We start from the raw sequence: 20,002 nt of genomic DNA, 5'->3' as shown, positions 1-20,002 counted from the left end.
ATAATCCAGTTGGCAGACAAATCGGAATCACCGTCCACTTACAACGGTCGCACTCCATCCAGCACAATCACTCAAGCCCACCAACCATCTTGCTGCAGCTTAGACAACAGCAGCAGCACAGGGAATGCCCCAATGGCTGCACAGTCTCTGGTGTTCGGTGGATAATATCAGCTTATGCTTGATCATAAAATGTTACCTTCGGGTTCTAACAGCAACCATGATAAAACTAATCACTAAATTAGTAGAAGGGGAAGGACCATCACGAAGCATAATGTTTCTTTCGGTCTAAATAAAGTAGATAGCCCTATTCCAAGCACAGCTTTACTAGAGTTTTCGAAAATGTTCTCCTTCTGCGGTATTGAAAAGCCCATTGAAATTCAGTATCCCCACATCCAATAGCCCTGTCAGCATCGCAGAGAAAGGACGAGTCCCGAAGCTGTCTCTCGTCTTATAGAAAGAGCACTCAATGGTAAGGTGACATCTAGATTAAAAAATAAGCATCACATAAATAACAAGTGCAGCTTGTACGACAATATCGGCTATCTATTGATACTGAGCAGCTTGTTCAGGGTGTTAACCCAAACTTAGGAACATTAGGATCAAACCAAATAAGTTTATGGCATAGCAACTTGGACCTCCTTTTTCTCACTGATTCCCAAGCATCGGCAAATGGCATTTGAGCATGGCAAGATTGAATCACACAGCCTTGCTTAGATTTCAACAAAAAAATCAGATCTAGCAGGAGGCCATTGCCATTTATCACCATAAATAACGTCTGAGACTTTTAACATAGGCGGCATTTATTACACAGCTCTTGAAGAATAAACTTTCTAGCGGCACTCCAGGATGCCCATTGTCAAACCGTAAGGAAGTAGATTTGCAGCTCTCAACGATATGTTTGACATGAGGCTTAAGTATACTGCTCACGTTCAAAAGCTTCCACCAAATGTAAGTAGAACCACCGTTAGGTTCAACGGACCAAATACTTTGGTCCTTTAACAGATAAAGCCGCACCCAAACAATCCAAATGAAGCTGGCTCTCGGTACCAATCTATGGAGGCATTTAAAGGAGCAAGCAAGAATCCACGGAATTACTTGACATTCTTAGGGTTATCCTTTCTACAAGTGGTTTGCAATCTTTGTCGCTAAGCTTTGCATATTAAAGGAAGTTCTAGGTATCTAAAGATATTATTGGCAAGTGGTAAGTTTCCTTTGTCGAGACACACCATCAGATGTATATTTTTACACTGTTATTTGAAGCGCATCTTTTTGTCTGCAGGTATTTGGGTGCTTCTTAGTTCGCACAATTTTAGTAATATATAAATATTTGTACGTACTTTCGTGTATAATTTTCTATAATTTTTGTTACGGTGGAAAACTAAAAAGTTGTATGCTTCGGCTTAACACTTTTCACATGCATCTAAGTAAAAGAAAGAAGCTATATTGCATATAATATTCAAATAAATAAATAAATAACCAAAAAAAGTTGCACAATACGAGTATTATACAAATTTCTTCGCAAAAGTATCTTTCAAGTGGAGATTTTGTTGGTACGTGACAATTTTGGAGTGGTCAACGTGTGCAAAGTCATACTGCTACGTGACTAACATGACCAGAAAGCAACTCAACTCCACCATGGTCGCTTGTTAACATCACTTTGCTCTTCTTCTTTTTATTGTTTTTGGTTTTGCGCCACTTCTGTCTCCTTCCTCCTCCTTGGTATTTTGGAGATAGAGAGACCAGCCGCTTTTGAAACTCTAGATATTAAAAATCAAACATTAATCTGTCAATTGTTACTCATTAATGGCCCACCACCTCACTTATTACATAAAACTTAATATAGGCACCCATCTTATTTATCGTACAAAAACCCTCTTAAAGATAATGTAAGTGCACAATAATAATAGATAATAAAGATATTTTGTCTAATTAATGTTAAGGAAAGTGGGAAGAAACGAAGTTTTGTAATGATATGGCTCCACCTTTAAGCTCCATTCTATCTTACTTTCTCATTATTCATACATATATATAATAGATATTAGCTTAGCAATGATCTCTCTAGCAATGCTCCTGATCATTTTTGTTCTCTCTGTCTCTCTTTTTCTCTCTGTGAATTAAAAGATATTAGTCCAGTGATTTCAAGGCTAGGGATTTATCAGGACATGCATCGCACGTTCATGTTGATTACGGGAATTCTCAGCCACACATAATAGAAAGATGAAGCCCAAGTCAATAATGCATATGGGACTCACCGAGGTTGGGTCCAAGGTCCTCGATTGGTTTGTCTAAAGGCTTTTCCTGCTTCTAGTGTTTAATAATAGTCTAGCATGCTCGCAAGGGCAATGAAAATGCTGGTGTTGAAGTGACTGAGATATTTATTTAGCATACGGTTTTCACTGATCATTAGTGAGTGGTTACACAAGGTACCTTACTATAGCAGGGAAGGCCGAAACCTTCGATAGGGGCTTTTGCAACCTGTCCGGCAGCATTCTCTCAAGCTCCATAAATACATTTTCTATTTTAATGTGTTGGTGTTCACATGCCCTGTCGCTTTTTGATGGGTAAATTTTCTCCTCCCATCTCAAGAATATCATCGAAATTTAACACTTCATAATTTAAACGAAGTAGTTTAAGGACATATAGATCATCCATTGTGCAATAGTCTAGCATGCTTGCAAGGGCAATGAAAATGTCGGTGTTGAAGTGACAGAGATATTTATTCAGTAGATTGTTTTCATGTGACAGTTTCCGAGGCCCAGAAGCCAAGGAGAATAGGACCAAGTCGGGAAAGCAAATTGCTTCTCCAAGGACAAACACTTCTTTTTTTTTCCCAAGGCTTCGTTCTATATATACATTTTTTTAAATGATGAAGGTCATTGTCTAATTTCTTGGGATGGATATGAGGCATGAAAAAATTGTTAACAAAACTTACTTTATAAACCTAAGAAACATTAGTTTGCTTTGATTCGGGTACGGTAAGATGTGAGCTGCAATTAATTATTAACTAATATCTATGTAGATATATCGATACATATGCAATACATGTTAAGACCGAGTCTTTTCATTCAAATAGAAAGTTCTATATGTTTAGGTAACATGACAGATTTGTTAAACATTCCATTGCCAACGGTACACTTCTCAATTGAAAACTCTCCTTCATATCGTCACTTGACATTATTGCTCTTATTTTATTAAAACATTACTCTTTGATTAAGGAAGTTCACTCTCCTTGCCAATCTCTCAAAATTATCTGCTACCTATGGATAAATGCTCCTAAATTATTTCTTTCTTCCCTTATTTTTTCATATTCTCTAAACAAATAAATAAAACTGCCTTTAAGATCTCTCTTCCAATACTAGGCAATACCAAAACTTGCACGTTTATGTAATGTAAAATAATATATTTAGGCATACCCATGGTTTTTTTTCTGGCATATACAATTTGCACAAAATATTTTACATATTGATTAGTTTGTAATAATATCCTTTTGTTCAAATTTATCACTTTCCTTTATCAATTACTATAAGACAAGCCACCTGTCTTATCTTTTGAGTCTGGCTCTTATTTTTTATTCCCCTAACATACTATTCGTCTAATTTAGCCCTATTCAATATACGCAATCAAATCTTTGCCGAATTCCCTTGTAGATGTTTTCTAATAGTACTTGCAAGACCATAGCAATTTCTAGTTGGGCACTAATGACTAGTCGATGACACCAGGCCTCGGACCTCATCACTACTAAGAATGCATTTCGAAGGTCTAACAGTGTGGATTCTCGAGACATGGCTAGAATATGCAAAGCATCTTTTAACATCCTCAAAAATTTGAGTCCTAAAAAAACCCGGTGCTATTTTCTTGTGTGAATTTAAAACCTGCATAGACTACGCAAAATACCCTTTTAACATATTTTTGGAGCATCTTTTGCAGTGTAGACACGTTTATCCGTGTGTATGTGCGCGCTATGTGTGAAAGACTTGTAGTCATTATCATTCATAGAGGATGTGGCAGGAGAAGTAACTCTTTCATAATCTTGTCCAAACTAAAACTGAAATTTGTGACTCTTCCAGGAAGAAGGTAATTCTCATCTTCCCTTTCCGACGACATGCTTCACTATGACTATGGTGGTGTTGTTGTTCATTCACCTCTGGAGTCTCTCCAATGCACTTCCTTTTCTTTCGTTGCAAAAACAAGAGAGATACAGGAAAGTTTAGCAAAAAGACCAAAGCAACCGGTCGGCCAGCGGGTGGCGAAGGCGATTCGTCGGTTCCCACAAAACCAAACCGGTCGCTGAAATTACAGCCCAAAACAAACCTCGTCCCTCTAAAAATATACATTTCCTTTGTCAAGACGCACGCCAGTAGATGTACGTCTCTTTGCACTGTTCTTTAAAGCCTGACTTTTTGTCCGCGGGTGTTCGCCCGCTTCTCAACCACACGATTTTCACAATATATAGATTTTGGCACCCACTTTCATTACTATCTTTCGTAATTTTGTGCATGCCTTGGTGAAAAAAATGCCCTTACTTTTCACACGTCATCATCGTAGAGAGCATCTAAGTGAAAGGAAGAACGGTTTATATAAATTGACTACTCGAATTAAATAAAAAATAAAAAACCCAAGAAGATGCACAATAATTGCCTAATATTAGGGGAGAAAATATTCACCTAATATTTTCTCAATATTAGGGTCCACATGTATGAAGCCGTGCTGCCATATACAGCATGAGGTTGACAGAAGATGAGGCATGACATAAATAATTGCTACGTGACCGACATGGCCAAAAAGCAACTTAATTCGACCATCGCTTTCTTTTTCTCTTGTTTTTCTTTTTTTTGAGGCACCACGCCGCGTTTCTCTTCTTCCTCCTCCTCCGCGTTTTCAAGATAGAGAGACACGGGCCCTCGTGGGAACTCTTGATATTAAAAAGCCAAATGTTAATATGTCAATCGTCACTCATTAATGGCCAACTACCTCTTTTAGTGCGTAAAAAACTTACTATGGGCACCTTACCTCAATTACCATACAAAACCCTTTTAAAGATATTTAGAAATTTATAAATGACAAATACCGATTGCAAAAATTATATATATACGCGTGCAAAATATTACATCCAAATTAGTAGATATGGTAAGTTGATGTCGATGTAATGTTTAAAAAAACATTTTCTTAGATTAGATTTAATGATTAAGGTTTATTTTTTTGCTTTATTTTGAAGCAACATGTCTAATTAATGTTAAGAATAGTGGAAATGACTGAAGATTTGTAATGATATAGCTGAAACCGCTAAGCTCCATTTTATCTTACTTTCTTGTTATATACATGCATAATATGGTTTCGCAAATGACACACGATGAAATAGAACGAAAGAAGGTAATTATGATGATCAGAGTTAGATGAGTTTTCTCAGGACTTATTTGTTTATGCTTTTTTAAAATGTTATTTAAATTATCAAAAGATTTTGAAAAAAAATTATGCGTGAATTACATATCGATATTTAACGGTTGCAAAAATTTCACATGATTCAAGCCAACAAAAAAGTAAAAACTTGTTCAAGACAAGATTAGATTAAAAATATATATAGGTAAAAATCTCTCGACAGAATACTTAGATATTTTGCTGAGGTTTGTGGGAGCGCAAAAAGCTTGAAGTTCACTAGAGCTGGCAATCATTGTCCTGCGATTTGAGGTGTCTTCTTTTTCTCTTTTCCCATTGTCCTTTTCATCCTCCTTTTTCCGAAGGCAATCATAAAAAGGGCAAAGAAGATAAACGTGTTAGGTGGAGCAAAGCAAAAACGAAAAGCAATGTAAAAGCATCATTCAGGTGGGGCAGCGGGCGCACTTTGGGATAGAGATTCCGTTGGTACGTGACGAAGCTGGATTGGACAATGTGTACAAATACAGATGGGATGGGTATGGCCTTAACTAGGGGCCACGTCTATGAAGCCGTACTGCCATCTACAGCATGCATGAGGCCGGCAAAAGACATGGTAAAAAAAGCAACTTAACTGGACCATGACTAACTATTAAACAGCACTTTGTTCTTTTGTTCGTTTTTTTCTTTTTTTCGTGTCACGTCTGTCTTCTTCTTCCTCCTCCTTTGCGTATTAGAGATAGAGAGAGATCATGAGCTTTTGATACTCTAGAAATTAAAAATCAAATGTTGACTTGTCCTCATCAATGGCCAATCACCTCATTCGTTGCATAAAACTTGAAGATAATATGAGCGCGCGGTAATAATAAATAATAGGAAGTGTTTAAATTATAGATGCTAATCGCAAAACATGCTCGCCGTGTGTGTCCACAAGAAAGATTTACATCTACTTAATATGTATGTAAGGCAAGTTGATGTTCACATATTGTTGTAGAAATATTATATTAGATTAAAGGAAAAATTAAAGCAAAAATGTTAAAGTCTAAGAGAATAACGCCTTTGGCTATTTTGTTTAGGAATGTGGGAGGTACCGCTTGAAATCCACCACAGGTGGTGGACCATATCATTGTCCTTGGGTTTGACGTGTCCTCTTTCTTCTTTTCTTCTTTTCCTTGCTTTTTCCTTTTTTCAAAAGGCGACCGAAAAAATTGGGAGATAACGTGTTGGTAAAGCAAAACCACAATTCTCCACTCGTCGACATCACCGTGCTGTAACTAAAGGATCTTTTAGAAGAAAATATTTTCGTTGGCCGACAAATCAGAGTGACCATCCACTTACAAAGGCTACACTACATCCGGCCCAATCAACTCAAGCCCAGAAGCCATCTGTTTTGCAGCTTAGACAACAGCATCGCTGGAATGCCCCCAAGGGCTGCACAATCTTCGGTGTTCGGACGACAATATCAGCTTATGGTCGATGATATAATGTTACATTTGAGTTCTAATAGTAAATCTGACATGGGTTTTCTGTCCATAGAAAGACGGGTTCGAAATTGGACATGGACCTTTACTACATTTCTAGTTTTAATTCTGGCCTAGTCAAACAGTATGTTTCTTATTTCCAACACTAACCGCATTCAAACAAGGACAATTATATCATGGATATGTGTATACTTCCTTTGTAAGACTATACGTATCAAAGATTTAAAGATAAATAGTGATATTGCATCTAGGGTTCACTGTCCCTGTCAATTCGTAGACAAACTACTACTTTTTGGTAAGCATTGCGCTTGCGTCCTATTCTAAATCACACCGAGCAATTAAGATAAATGTACTCTAACATTTAATCGTTTCGAACGAAGAATTGAACTCTCAAAAGTAAACAAGGTGGCGCCCATTTGAAATTAGATCCTAATTTATGAGTAATATCACGAATCCTTTCTTGTTCTAAATGAGAGTAAATATTTCGCAAAACATTTGGCAAGATGCTTGAGATCCTTAACAAGGATAGCATGAGTTGCCCATTCTTATTCACACTTATTCACGACTAGCTGTTGGATCTCATAACTCCCATTTCCACAGAAGTTGCATGTTCAACATATCTATGGATGCCAATTTAAGAATACGTCATTCCATTTCTTGCTAACCCCCTTGCTCTACTAGAATTTTCAAAAGAAAATATGTGACTTTGTAAGTATGTAACTAATAATTTTACATGGGATCAGTAACTTTCCCTAAGAAACTCTACTTTCAATTTCTGAATAATCTCTTGCCAAAAAAAAATTTCTGAATAATCACTAACCTTTTTACATGATTAACAATGTTTCATATGAAAAGTAACTTTTCCATATATATATAACCTAACAAATTTGAACATGCCAGATAATTTCTACAATGTAATAGCAAGTTTTAATATAGAAGACCGAGAATTTACTTTGAGATTAGTAACCTATTCATGGGTTTATTAAGCTTTTGCATTAAAAATGTAATTACCAGCGACCCTGTTAATGTTAGGTAATGGCAAACAATAGTCAGTCCCACGTGGTCTAGAAAGTGACAACTAAAGTTTCTTTTTCTTAGCAGATGCAGATAAAAATTTCTCCAAGTGGGGGCTAAAGAACAAATAAGCCCAGCTTCTTCTTTTTTTTTCCTGATCAGTGCCCAACATTTCATATGTTCCAAGCCAAAAAATGTAAAGATGTGTCCGCGATAAGATTAGATTAAACAAAAAAGAAAACAAAGTATAAAAATTTATCATGACAAGCCCTTAGCTATTCCTATGCCGGTGATGCGAAAGCGTGGAGCTTGAAATCCACTATACATGGTGGATCTTGTCATTATATTTCGGTTTGACGTGGCATCTTTTCCTTTTTTTATACTCTTTTCCTTACTTTCACAATAGATGACGTCTGGAACTTTAACATTCATCTCGAGGCAGCATTATTACACTGCTTTCGAAAAAATGAACTTCTCGTGGCACCCCAGGATGCGCATTGTCAAAACCATGAGGAAGTAAATTTGCTCTAGCTCCCTTGGCATTGTGAGGCTAGCCTTTCCCAAAGGCCGGCAATGCGCTTACTTTCCTCTATCTTACCAAGCTAAATATAACTGATTTAATGAGTTGTAGTTTGTCTGCAAAAGTCAAATGCTTGACATTCTTCCGGTCATCCTTTCAACTTAATGGTGTGCGATCAATGTCACTAAGCTTTGCCGGATGTTGAAGAAAGTTCAAGGTATATAATAGTCGATGCTCCTCTCGTAATGCCACTTCTTCGTAGCAAATCGCTGCAATAAGCTCGCCATATCTACTCAAAAAAAGTTTTATAATCGAGGATTAAGCTTCAACCCATAATTTGTTGAAACTGCTCAAAAGAGGTTTAATATGTAAATATAAGAAGCCTTGTCACCTTAGAAGAAGATCATAAGATCACAATGAAACTCAAATAAATTAACGTCAACTGGGTAATATATTAGGCCTGACGTAAGGATCGGCCGGGCTCGAGACCGTCCATTGATATGATCCCACTCCTATTGAACCAGCACATGGAGCGGCAAGGATATTTAGTTAGGATTGATGATATGAAAATGAGATTCTAATATAACTCGGTATCTTTGGAGATAAGATAAGGGAAAAATATTTTTGCCAAATGAAACCTATTTCACATGGTTCAATATAGAAGAAGAACCCTACGACTCAAATTATTTTGCATACTTGTTGAAAAAAGAGCTGCTTATTATACCAAAAGAAAGCAAACCGATACATTTATTATTCATCTTCCTGGCGGTTCTCAATCAAATTCGTGCTTTATCTGCAGGCTATGAGCAATCTCGTATCATTCTTCTCCCGGCACATCTTGTTGCTATCCCTAGAATGATTACAAAAATTGGCCACCGCCCCTTAAAAGATGTTGAAATTGCTCGAAGGCTGCGAGCTAAATGAAGACCCTGATGCAATAGTAAAAAGGTGAACGTATTAAATAAGTGTCTCGCTAGTCGCTACTAATGGGATGACACCACAGAATCACTTTCATTATCCTCCGTAAAGAGAGTTGAATTAATAAGTCATGCTCGAGTCAAGCCTCAAGTTGGAGTTCCGAGATCAATTTAAATTCCAGTAAATTTCAACGTCCGATGTGCACTATCAAAGATTGCAATATAAGTTAATCACTTAAAAAGTTAGAGAAGAGAGACAATGACATCTTGCCGTTCAAACTTCTATCAAGTACCACAAACACAAATAGAACAAATTTAATCCTAAACAAGAAGAATTAAATTCGTGGGGTTTGCAGGATGTTCCATGAGTGTTTTCATGTCAATATCTCTGAATTATTAAAAAAAAAGTTTAAAAAAAGAGTTATCAATATTAATCACAGAGGCCGTACAAAAATCGAACTTCTTTTTGGGATGCCTTTACTTCCCTTTATAAAGTGAACGATGCAGCTCTTGCGCAGGATTGAGAGCTTCGAAAGGAGAGGACTTTATAACCTTTATATAATTTTTTTTTCACACAATAAAAAATAAACATTAAAATATTCATTTTTCACGTATAAATTAGGTCCACGTGGGATCCCTCTCCGTCAACCCAAATTCCTTTTTCTATGACCGCCAACCGTTGCAACTTCATTAATTCTTCGCTTTCAACTATACCTTAGAAACATTTTTCACCATCCCATTATTTCCACCTAAAGTTCCGAGGTCTTTCTATAATTTATCACTGCAAGTTTTAGCATGAATACAGGCCAGACCTTCGCTTGACGTCGTACAATCTCACCTCAAAAGCAAATCATCAACCTCCCAAAGAGAGTTTGATTAATCAGTCTCATCTTAGTCAAGTCTAAGGTTCAAATTCTAAAATTAATTGATGTATGTTCCAATTGTTTTCATCAAAATCTACCGGTTCCAGTAGGCTCGACTGGAGACAGAATATAAGTAAATCCAAAAAGATATACTAAAACAATCTTTACAGAACGGGCGTCACCTTCAAGAACCGACTTTTCCATCTCATGGATGAGAGTAAGCTATAAGGAAAAACAGAGCAAGCCGAGCTCCATAGCAGGAGAAGAGAAGCCAAGACTTGAACGAATCACCTGAATCAAAGCCATTTCTCCCCTACACTAGATTCCAATCCCATCAACTACTCAAATGGGAACTATGAAAAATGTGTATTTGATACAAGGGTTTGCATGTACTGTTCCTCATAGTACCTTTCGAGCTGTTTCTCTTCACTAACGTATGATTCTGTTAATTTCTCCAAAAAATGCACATTCTATCATCACATTGTCACGACAGCTTTTTCCGCGATGCGGTTGGGGAAAAGACTAATTTAGAGATAATGCCCAAAAGGCGGGCCAACGGCCCTTGATTAGGCGCCGGCTCTCCCAAGCCCTTACCTTGCACAAGGTTGCATTTCATTTTAAGTTTGATTTAGCTTATGAATATTCTATGTGAAACTGGATTTGCCGCTAGCATATTGGGTTCTGCTAGAAACCAAGTGAGGTACGAGAGTATATCTCACTTCCTACGCAACCAAAGATTTAGGGTCGATGACTTGATTACACTAGTTATCTAATTAGTGCTTTTTTGGTATCTAAACTTGATTATTTGTCCGCTAAAGTGTTCATGCAATCTTTTTATCCAATTATGAGTCCTAAGGTTTTCGTCCGCTAAGTGTTCATACAATGTTTTTGGTGTTTATTATGATTGTAACTTAACCACTTAGCTAAAGCAAGCAAAATAAAACATAGGAAAACATTATAAAAGAATCATAATTAATTGATCTAAGAAAGTAATGAAGGAACGAGTAAAATATAAAGTGCAGTAAAGTAAACCGATACGAGTCGAACAATGAATATAACATGACCTTGTTGTTAAGCCCCAGGACAACAACCTCCATGATTTTAGTACAAATTGAGTTCAATTTCTTTTTTGAAGGATTAATCTTCCAAGACTAAACTAATTCTAATACTAAAATCTAACAACCTAATCAATGCCTATTTTTTTTCTAACAATTTCTAATTTTTATTTTCAGAATTTTATTTTATTTTTTTTATTTTTTTCGTTTTCTTCTCTTATTCTGGGTCCTTCCTCTGAATCAAATCTTCACTGAGATACTCCATGAATTTCAGCATCACCTCAATCAAAGCAATTGGCAACAACCATGCCCAATGATTAAGAAATCATCAACATACAAACACCACATCACGGGTAATAAGAACAACACTGGGATGGGCTTCAGATCAATTCAATCTACACTCCAAAGAGAGTGACCCAAAGGAATGGTGATGACAGCCCATATCCAGCAAGTTCAAGGCACAGCAACATGGTTATTTGTTGATAAAAATTATCACCAATTCACCATAACATTCTCCTAAATCATCATACATGTTCACATGATAAAAATGACATCACAACATGCCGAAATTGAACCCCAATCATATAAGCCAGCAAGTCCAAATTCCATTCCAGCATGATACAAACAGGACAACGGTTCTATTTCTTTCGAAATTGACATGTATTCTTAACACCCATTCATTGCCCACTCATTTTATGAAAAGTATATGCAAGTATCAGCTACATGAATAAACCGTCCAGGTTGCAAAACAGTACACAAAACACACACTCCAATTATGATTTAATATCAAATCAAAACTTTGGTTTAATCCCTGGCTATCCATAAAAATGCTGAGGTAAGAGATTGTATTGATATAGCTTCATCACACGCCGGAGGGGTTTTGGTAGAAGGACTGAAGAAAAGCAAATGTTAAGCATAGCCTGCTAAAAACTTGGTTTCACAAATCGCAAGACACCAATTCCCCTAAGCAAGCAATAATTCCCCAAAGAACTGCAGCTACTACAAATTTTTTTGGGGAATTAAAATATTCAAGGCCTCAAGCTTTCCAAATACGATCACAACATAATACCGACTCTGGAGAGCAAGATGAAAACAAAAAAAAGAGAGAGCAGGCAAGGAAGGATTCACCTTTACTGAATTGATCTTTCCTTACCAAATTTACATGCATATACCCGTACTCAAACCCTTCAAGTTGAGAGCAATGCGGATTCGGAAAGAGCAGGAGTTTCGCCCAGTGCCGTACAACTTCAACTCCGTCCTTGCGGGGCCCTGAAACAGAGCAATAACAAAAATGTGAATGACGGACAGAAAGAAGAAGCACATGTAATGAAGACAATGAAATGCTGACAGAAGGATAGAGAGTCCATAGTTATGATTGTGGCCTTGTCAAGCGCAGTCAGTGAGCTTCTATTTTAAGAGACAAGCTCTCGGCAGCATGTTCAGCGGATTTCAGCACACACCATTGTTCATTCACAAGTGAGACATGTCCAGTAAACAAAACATTTTAAGCACTAGCAAAGAAAGATGACAAATCTAATCCAACAAGAAGAGTATATAACAAGTTTAATCCAACAATAAGCATATGACCAGCAGAATCAACACCGTTATACTCGAATTTTGGCAAACATAATTCGGTATTGATTTAGTTTCGTATAGGACTTGTGTGCAAGAATGGACAACGACCAATTCACCACCTATAAAACGAGGACTGATATTTTTACGATGTCAAAGCATGAATACTAAACAGAGAAGATGTTAGCATGGCGCTGTGAAGATTTACCTAAAAAATACACACTTCTCTAATCTTCACTCATTTACACACATATATGCAAAAGCACTCACCAAACACCTCATTGCACTCTGTTTTTATTCTTTCCTCATACTTTTTAATGTTAGTTCATGGCAAAGAAGTAATCCATCTAAGGGATGACCTTCTAGGCTCTCAATCGATTCAAGAGTAAGACATCACTCCTCTTTACCCCGGTCAGAATTCACCAGTCCATGTATTTTGCACCTCAAACGGTTCTACCTTCATATTATTTCCGGACAAAATCACATTATAATGCATGCCAATAGGAGCATCTGTTTCTTGAGAAATTTGCTATCCTATCATATCAATATGAAAGCTTCCCTGGCCACTATGACAAATAGCAATCAGTGCAATTGAGAAATCCTCAATTAGCCCAAATGACAGCTCAAAGGAAATTCACGATTGTAATCAAATTCGGATGCGCAAAATTATCAAAGCATCGTTATAGCAATACCAAAGTAAGACCAGAACACCAATCAGCCGAGCAAGAGAACAAACAACCAGCAAGCATAATCTCGACCCAGCGAAGTGAATATAATTCGTCAGAAGCCGAAACGAACTCACGATTCCCCTTGGGTATACATTACTTGCGGCGTAAGTTGACATGCTTTGCTCATCTAGATATTTGATTAACATGAATCAATACCTGGCAGAATATCAAAAGCAGAGACAACATATATGGATGGATTTGAACAACAAATGAAGTAGTCATGGCATATGGAGATCTCGGCCACAGTCTAAAATCACTGGAAATAGAGAAGCTGTAAGTGAGTCAAACATGTATATATTACACAACGATCATTCCAGACACTAAAGCATAAGAATGCTTCTCAAAATTGTATTCCGATTTCGTTCGGGCATTTTAACGAACATTTGGTGATCAGTTCAAAAACAGAACACATTGCAAGCGGGAGGAGGAATGAGACATTGTAGCATGATGAAGCCTTGGAGGCCGTGAACGACGACGGTTCCCGTCATCAAAACATGCCAGGATGAGAGTGATTTCATCGACTACTTCGTCGATGAAGATGATCCTAGTAGAGTATTGGTCGCGCGATGACCTCCTCTCTCCGATGACCTCCTCTCTCCCTCTGTGTCCAGAAGCAAGCGAGAGCCAACCCGTGCCTGCAAAATCGTGCTGGTTTTTCATCCAAGGGTTAATTCGTGTTCCCCGATCGAATCAATTAATCGAAACACGCAATTCGAAACACACGATTCGAGACTTGTTCTTCAAGTAAAAAACCTGGGGAAACAAGGTGCCCCCCACATACATACCTTCAGTAAAGAAAATTAGGGGGTCGATCAACCCTCATCCGAGTTGTATGCGGGGGATATGAGCGATCTTGTCCCAGTCCTCGCCTCCATCTCTCTTGCACCTCCTCTCCAATTCTGGGCAATCGAAGATACCCAGGTAAGTAAGGGATGCGAGCCTTCGCATTCCTTCGGGTAATGACGTCAGCGAGGGGCACGCGAGGATTGTGAGCCGCTGAAGTGATTGGAGGGCCTCGAGCTCTTGTAAATCCTTGAAATTGTCGCACCTGCCAATATGGAGGCGCTCGACATTGCGGACCCGTAGAAGCCACCGCGGGAGAGACGCCAGTTTTGGAAGGAGACTGAGATCCACGGAGCGGAGATTCTGAAGTCCTCCATGAAAATTCAAGTCGTTGTTGATGTTGCCGCTTTCGTCTTTGCATAAATCCAACTCCTCACAATCCCAAATATAGAGATGCACGAGGTTCGATAGATGCTGCAGTGAGAGGGAAGTTAACCGATGACATCTAATGATGTGAAGAGATTCGAGGGAGGTGAGGCTTTTCAAACACTCCTCAAGCAAACATTCTGGATGCTCCGTATCGCTGATTTCCGGCTCTTCAACTTATTGAGCTCAAATATCATATTTATCAATGCTTTGGGTTGGACGCAACCAGCGCCAATTTCTCAAGACGTGGAGTTTGTGGCATGGCTTTCAATTTCGTACAGCCATTGATCTCTAATTCCAATAGGCTAGGAAATGGTGGTGTTGAAGTGGATGAATGGCTTGGCTCGATGTCTTCCAATTCAGGCAGACTCCCAATCGATAAAGTCTTGAGGCGAGGTAGTTGGCCTAGTGGAGGTAGACGTTTACATCTTCCGCAAGAGAAGATGCATACCTCGACTAAATTTGGCAAGGAAGCCGTAAGGTTTTCCGTCATCCACTTTGGAAAGCTCTCACCTTCATATTCCCGGATCGTCAACTTCTCGCAGATTTGAGTGCGGCTGCGGTCCACCTAACAGCGCTTCATCTCTATTCCCGACACGCATTATCGGTATCGAAATCCCCCATTTAAGTTGCAATGATTCCAGAGAATGCTTTCCTATCAAGTTCGCTGCCTTGGATTCTGCTACCACATCCGTCACGCTTCCCAAATTTTCAATGCTAAGGCTTCCTCGGATGTCATTAAGTCCATTTAGCTCCTCAAGTTCACAACAATCCTTAGCAAGAGCTTTATCTTTGGGCAAAATGAAGCGTGTTAGCCTATGCAGAGAACTCAATTGCCCTAGTCCGCGTGGCATATATCCAAGTTCACGACAACCATCTATGTCTAGATTTCGAAGGTTGACTAACTTCCTTATATCCTTCGGCAATTCTTTAAGGAATTGACAACCCTTGAGATTAAGTGTCTGCAAATTCTGCAATCTCGTAATGGAGTTAGGAAGCCTTTCGAGTTCTAAATTGTAAGAGAGATCGAGATACGTGAGATGCTTCAACTTACCAATGGACCTTGGCACCTTCCCGACATATGTGTAATACAGACCCAATATGCGTAACTTTTTGAAACTTTGAATGAGTAGGCGTAGATCTGCTTCACTTGTTGGTCCTCTTGATCCAATTTCCCGATATCTAGCGACAGACAGAAATGTTCTCAGGGGACTTGCTTTCAAGCGTGAGATTGGAAGTTCACCCATAATATTGGAATTTAAACGAGGAGATAAATGACGAGCTCTTTCATGTATGGATTTTGTGTCGTCCAATGCCACCCAATACTCGGTCCCCGCAACTAAGCAAGCTAGATCATGCATCAAATCGTGCATCTTGCAAGTCCCCTCGTTCGTGAAAGGTTCTTTTTTAAAATCTTGGAAGAAGTTGCTCCAAAGTAGATCCATGAAATATCCATGAGTAATGTCTTCTAAATGCTGACTTCTATTTGATGGCTGGATAAATCCTCCTGCCATCCAAAGATTGACCAAAGTCCGCTTCTTTATCTCATAATCTTTGGGAAACAATGAACAAAACACGAAACATTGTTTCAAATGTGAAGGAAGATGGTCATAACTAAGCTTAAGAACTAATTTTATGTTGTCTTCCCTTTGAGACACATCTGGGAGCTCATTTTCTTTGAATTTCAACCATTCGTGCTTACTTTTCTTAGAGAGTAAACTCCCAACAGTTCGAACAACCAACGGAACCCCAGAGCACTTTCTAACTATATCTTTACCAATAGCTCGCATGTCAGGATCTTGTAATTCCTCTTCTTTACAACAAGCCATGTGCATTAGTAAATCAAAAGACATACTTTCGGATAAGCCCCCCAAGAAGATGAGGCGGAGCAGTGCCGGTGATCTTCGCAACCGAAGGAAGGCGTGTAGTTATAAGGATCTTGCTTCCTTTAGCTCCTCCAACCAATAAAGTTTTCAGGCTTGACCATCTTTCTCCTTCCTCATTCCACAAATCATCTAAAACTAAGAGATATCTCTTTCCATCAATTGTGGTCCTCAGTTCACTTTGCAACCGTTCCATCGAAACCTCGGTTGGTTCTTTCTCCTTTGCACAAGCAATGATATTTTTCACTATATTTTTCGTGTCAAATTCATTAGAGACACAAACCCACATTTTCAAGTTAAATTGTTTACTGACCATCTCATCATTATACACACATTGAGCAAGAGCTGTTTTTCCAAGCCCACCAATACCAACTATCGGAAGGATGGAAACATTCTCATTCACGTTTGAATCCAATAAGAATTCTATGATCGTCTTCTTATCATCATCTCTCCCTCTAATATCTCCCTCACGTATAAACGAATGTGTCTCTTCTCTCTTCTACCACTCTCTCTCTACTCGCGAATCCACGGAGCGCTCAGCCAAGTGGAATCTCCTACCGGCATTAATGGCTTCTATTCTCTCCCTCACTGCTCTTATTTTGTAACTCATCTTCAATTTAAAAGCAAGCTGGTTTGAACTTGAGAAAAATGCCTTTACCTCCTTGATCATTGCATTGTGGTCCCTCAATTCTCGTCGTGTAGCTTCAATATTGAATTCTTCAAGCACATCTTGCGCATCATAGAATGCTTCTTTCAATTTCTCAAGCCAAACTCGGATTTGGCGACTTTGGTTGGATTGCTCCTCTGCATCGTCCAATACAGCCCGAAGAGTGGAGACAGTGTCCTCGAGCACCTCGAGTTCATGCTTGATGCCCCATAACTTTCCAACCTTATCTAGTGATTGAGTAATCAGATTAGTAATGATCTCTCCAGCAATGCTGATGATGACAGTTTCCGCCATTTTTGTTCTCTCTTTGTTTGTCTTCTACGTGCATCGAAGATATTAATCTAGTCGGTTCGAAGGCTAGAGACTTCTAGGGAAAATTACGAAATTTAGTCACAAACCATTTTTACGGATTCTAACAAGTCTTACACTTTTCAATTTTATCAATATAGTCATAAATCTTTACGTAAAATTTCAATATAATCCTTCATACTAATTATCACTTGAAATTGGTGACTTCATACTAATTATCACCTGAAATTAGTAACGTGGTGGTCCACTTATTGTTGGCCATCCTACATGTTACGGTTGGCGATTTAACGTGGACAAAACAACGCCGTCTTTTTATTTATTTATTTATTTTTATGTTCTCCTTTTCTTTCTTTCTTTTTTTTCTTCACAATTGTTTATCGTCATCCATCTCGCCATCGCTTGGCCAAAGCTCCTCCAATGGTCCTCCATCGATGCCCACTACTGCCTAGACCTTTGGTGGCATTCATTGACCCATGGTCGTCCACCACTATTACCTTGATCGTCCGATCTAATGGCTCGAGCTCCTCTATGGCATGGAGTTGCACATTCTATTCATACCTAATAATGATTAGCTGATGGATCTCATAACTCCCCTTTCACATTAGTTGCATGTTCAACATTTATGGATGCCAAGTTAATTTTATGTCATTTCATTTCCTTCTAATTCCTCCTTTTCTCACTGGGATTTCCGAAAGAAATTATGTGACTTGTAAGTATGTAAGTAACTAACAAAATTTCATGTGATTAGTAACTTTCTACAAGAAATTCGGCTTTCAGCTAATGAAAAAGTACTGACCTGTTTTCATGATTACTAACGTTTTATATAAAAGGCAACCTTTCTAGGTTGATTCTTATCGTCCCATATATATATAAAGACAACTTTGAACAAAATCGATGGTTTTTGCGATGTAATAGTAAATCTTATATAACATGTGGTTTGTAACTTATTCATGGGATGAGTAAGTGTTTGCCTTATAAAAAGTAATTACCGCCAACCCTGTTTAATTAAAAAAAAAATGTTAGGTATTGGCAAACCATAGTTAACCCTCCCACGTGGTCCAGAAAATGAAAATTAAATTTTATTTTTCTCAGCAGATGCAAATAAAAATTTCGCCTGAAGGGGGCTAAAGAACAAAGCCTAGCTTTTTTCTGATGATGCCCATTTTTCCTAGTTTCATCACAAGCTTTCCATAGAAGACAGTGCACGTTCACGTGTATGCCCAACTTGTTTACCAGAGACATCGAGTATTAAGTGTAATAAGATTTGGATCTTGAAAAGGATGGAAAATTATTATAGCTGTCTGGGCAACTTCAACATCTAACTTCAAGTGGTAAAGAAAATTTATCTTCATGAATCTCTGCTTTTGCCCGAATAAAAAAGAAAGAAAAAGATTACTAAGTATCATCGTGAATGAAGGAGTATGAAACCTTTTCTGTGCAAAAAAGAAATTATACTTTGGTACTGAAGTCCCAATGAGCGGGGGGCTAATAAAAGCAAGCTGATGAGGATGTCTTTCAACTTTAAATTTTCATACGTAGAAAGGTAAAACAGCTCTTGAAGTTGGCTAATCTTCCCTTTTGAACTCTATTTAGAATTTTTGGAAATCGGGACATGTTATATGTTTTTATGTGCCTAATTTGGAAAAGGCTAAATAGCCTAAATATGCAGATCTTGAGGGCCATGTTTCACCATATAAGTCAGATCTCTAAATCCAAATAAAAGACGTGGATAGTTTCCCTAAGCATCTTTGTTTCATCAGGCTATTCATCTTCAGAAAAGCTCTCTGATTAGTTGCTATGAGAAAGAACGAACCTGGCTAATAGTGGGCTGATCGACGGCTGACCAACAAAGGCGAGGCCACAACCGGCGAGATCAAGAGAGGAGGACAGGAGACGGTGTCGGCAAGACCAAGAGAGAGAAATGAGATGAGACAGCGTCGGCAAGACTCCAGAAAGAGAGAAATCGAGGGCACTGCTGGGGAAAGTTGAGAGACTAGAGAGTCTAAGAGAGATGCTAGCGATGAGAGTGAGAACCAAAAGAAAGTAGCGAGGGTCTTAGATATAAAAGATTTAGCATCGTTCTGAACTGTTTCAAACCGGTTCTTCCTAAGGTTGGTTCCCAGAATTTTTACATGAGAGTTGAGCGGTTCTCGTGTGAACAAGTGTAGAGTTGGGCAAGTTCAGTTCGGTTCCGGATTGAACCGACCCGGTTGCTCACCCTTAATAAAAATGTTACATTTGAGTTCTAACAACAAACATTATAAGGCTAATCCCTCGATTAGCGAAAGGGAAGGACCATCATGAAGCATAGAGTTCCTTTTGTGTAAATAAATTAGATAGCCCATTATATAAAATGAAAAATCAATCATACAATACGTTTGGTATAATATCACGTCTATTATCAAACATAATAT

The 20,002-nt window shown here is 38.3% G+C and overlaps 1 pseudogene; it reads right to left on the bottom strand.

Moving 5' to 3' along the window:
- Window positions 1-13,941: 13,941 nt before the first annotated feature.
- Window positions 13,942-19,508, bottom strand: LOC130136195 (putative disease resistance protein RGA1; annotated as a pseudogene).
- Window positions 19,509-20,002: the final 494 nt, after the last annotated feature.

Source organism: Syzygium oleosum, unplaced genomic scaffold (genome assembly GCF_021117445.2).
Source record: "Syzygium oleosum isolate NSW1041296 unplaced genomic scaffold, Sole_v2.1 Sole_v2.43, whole genome shotgun sequence".
Lineage (NCBI taxonomy): Eukaryota > Viridiplantae > Streptophyta > Magnoliopsida > Myrtales > Myrtaceae > Syzygium > Syzygium oleosum.
The sequence above is the reverse complement of the archived record's forward strand: the minus strand, read 5'-3'. Positions and strand labels throughout refer to the sequence as shown.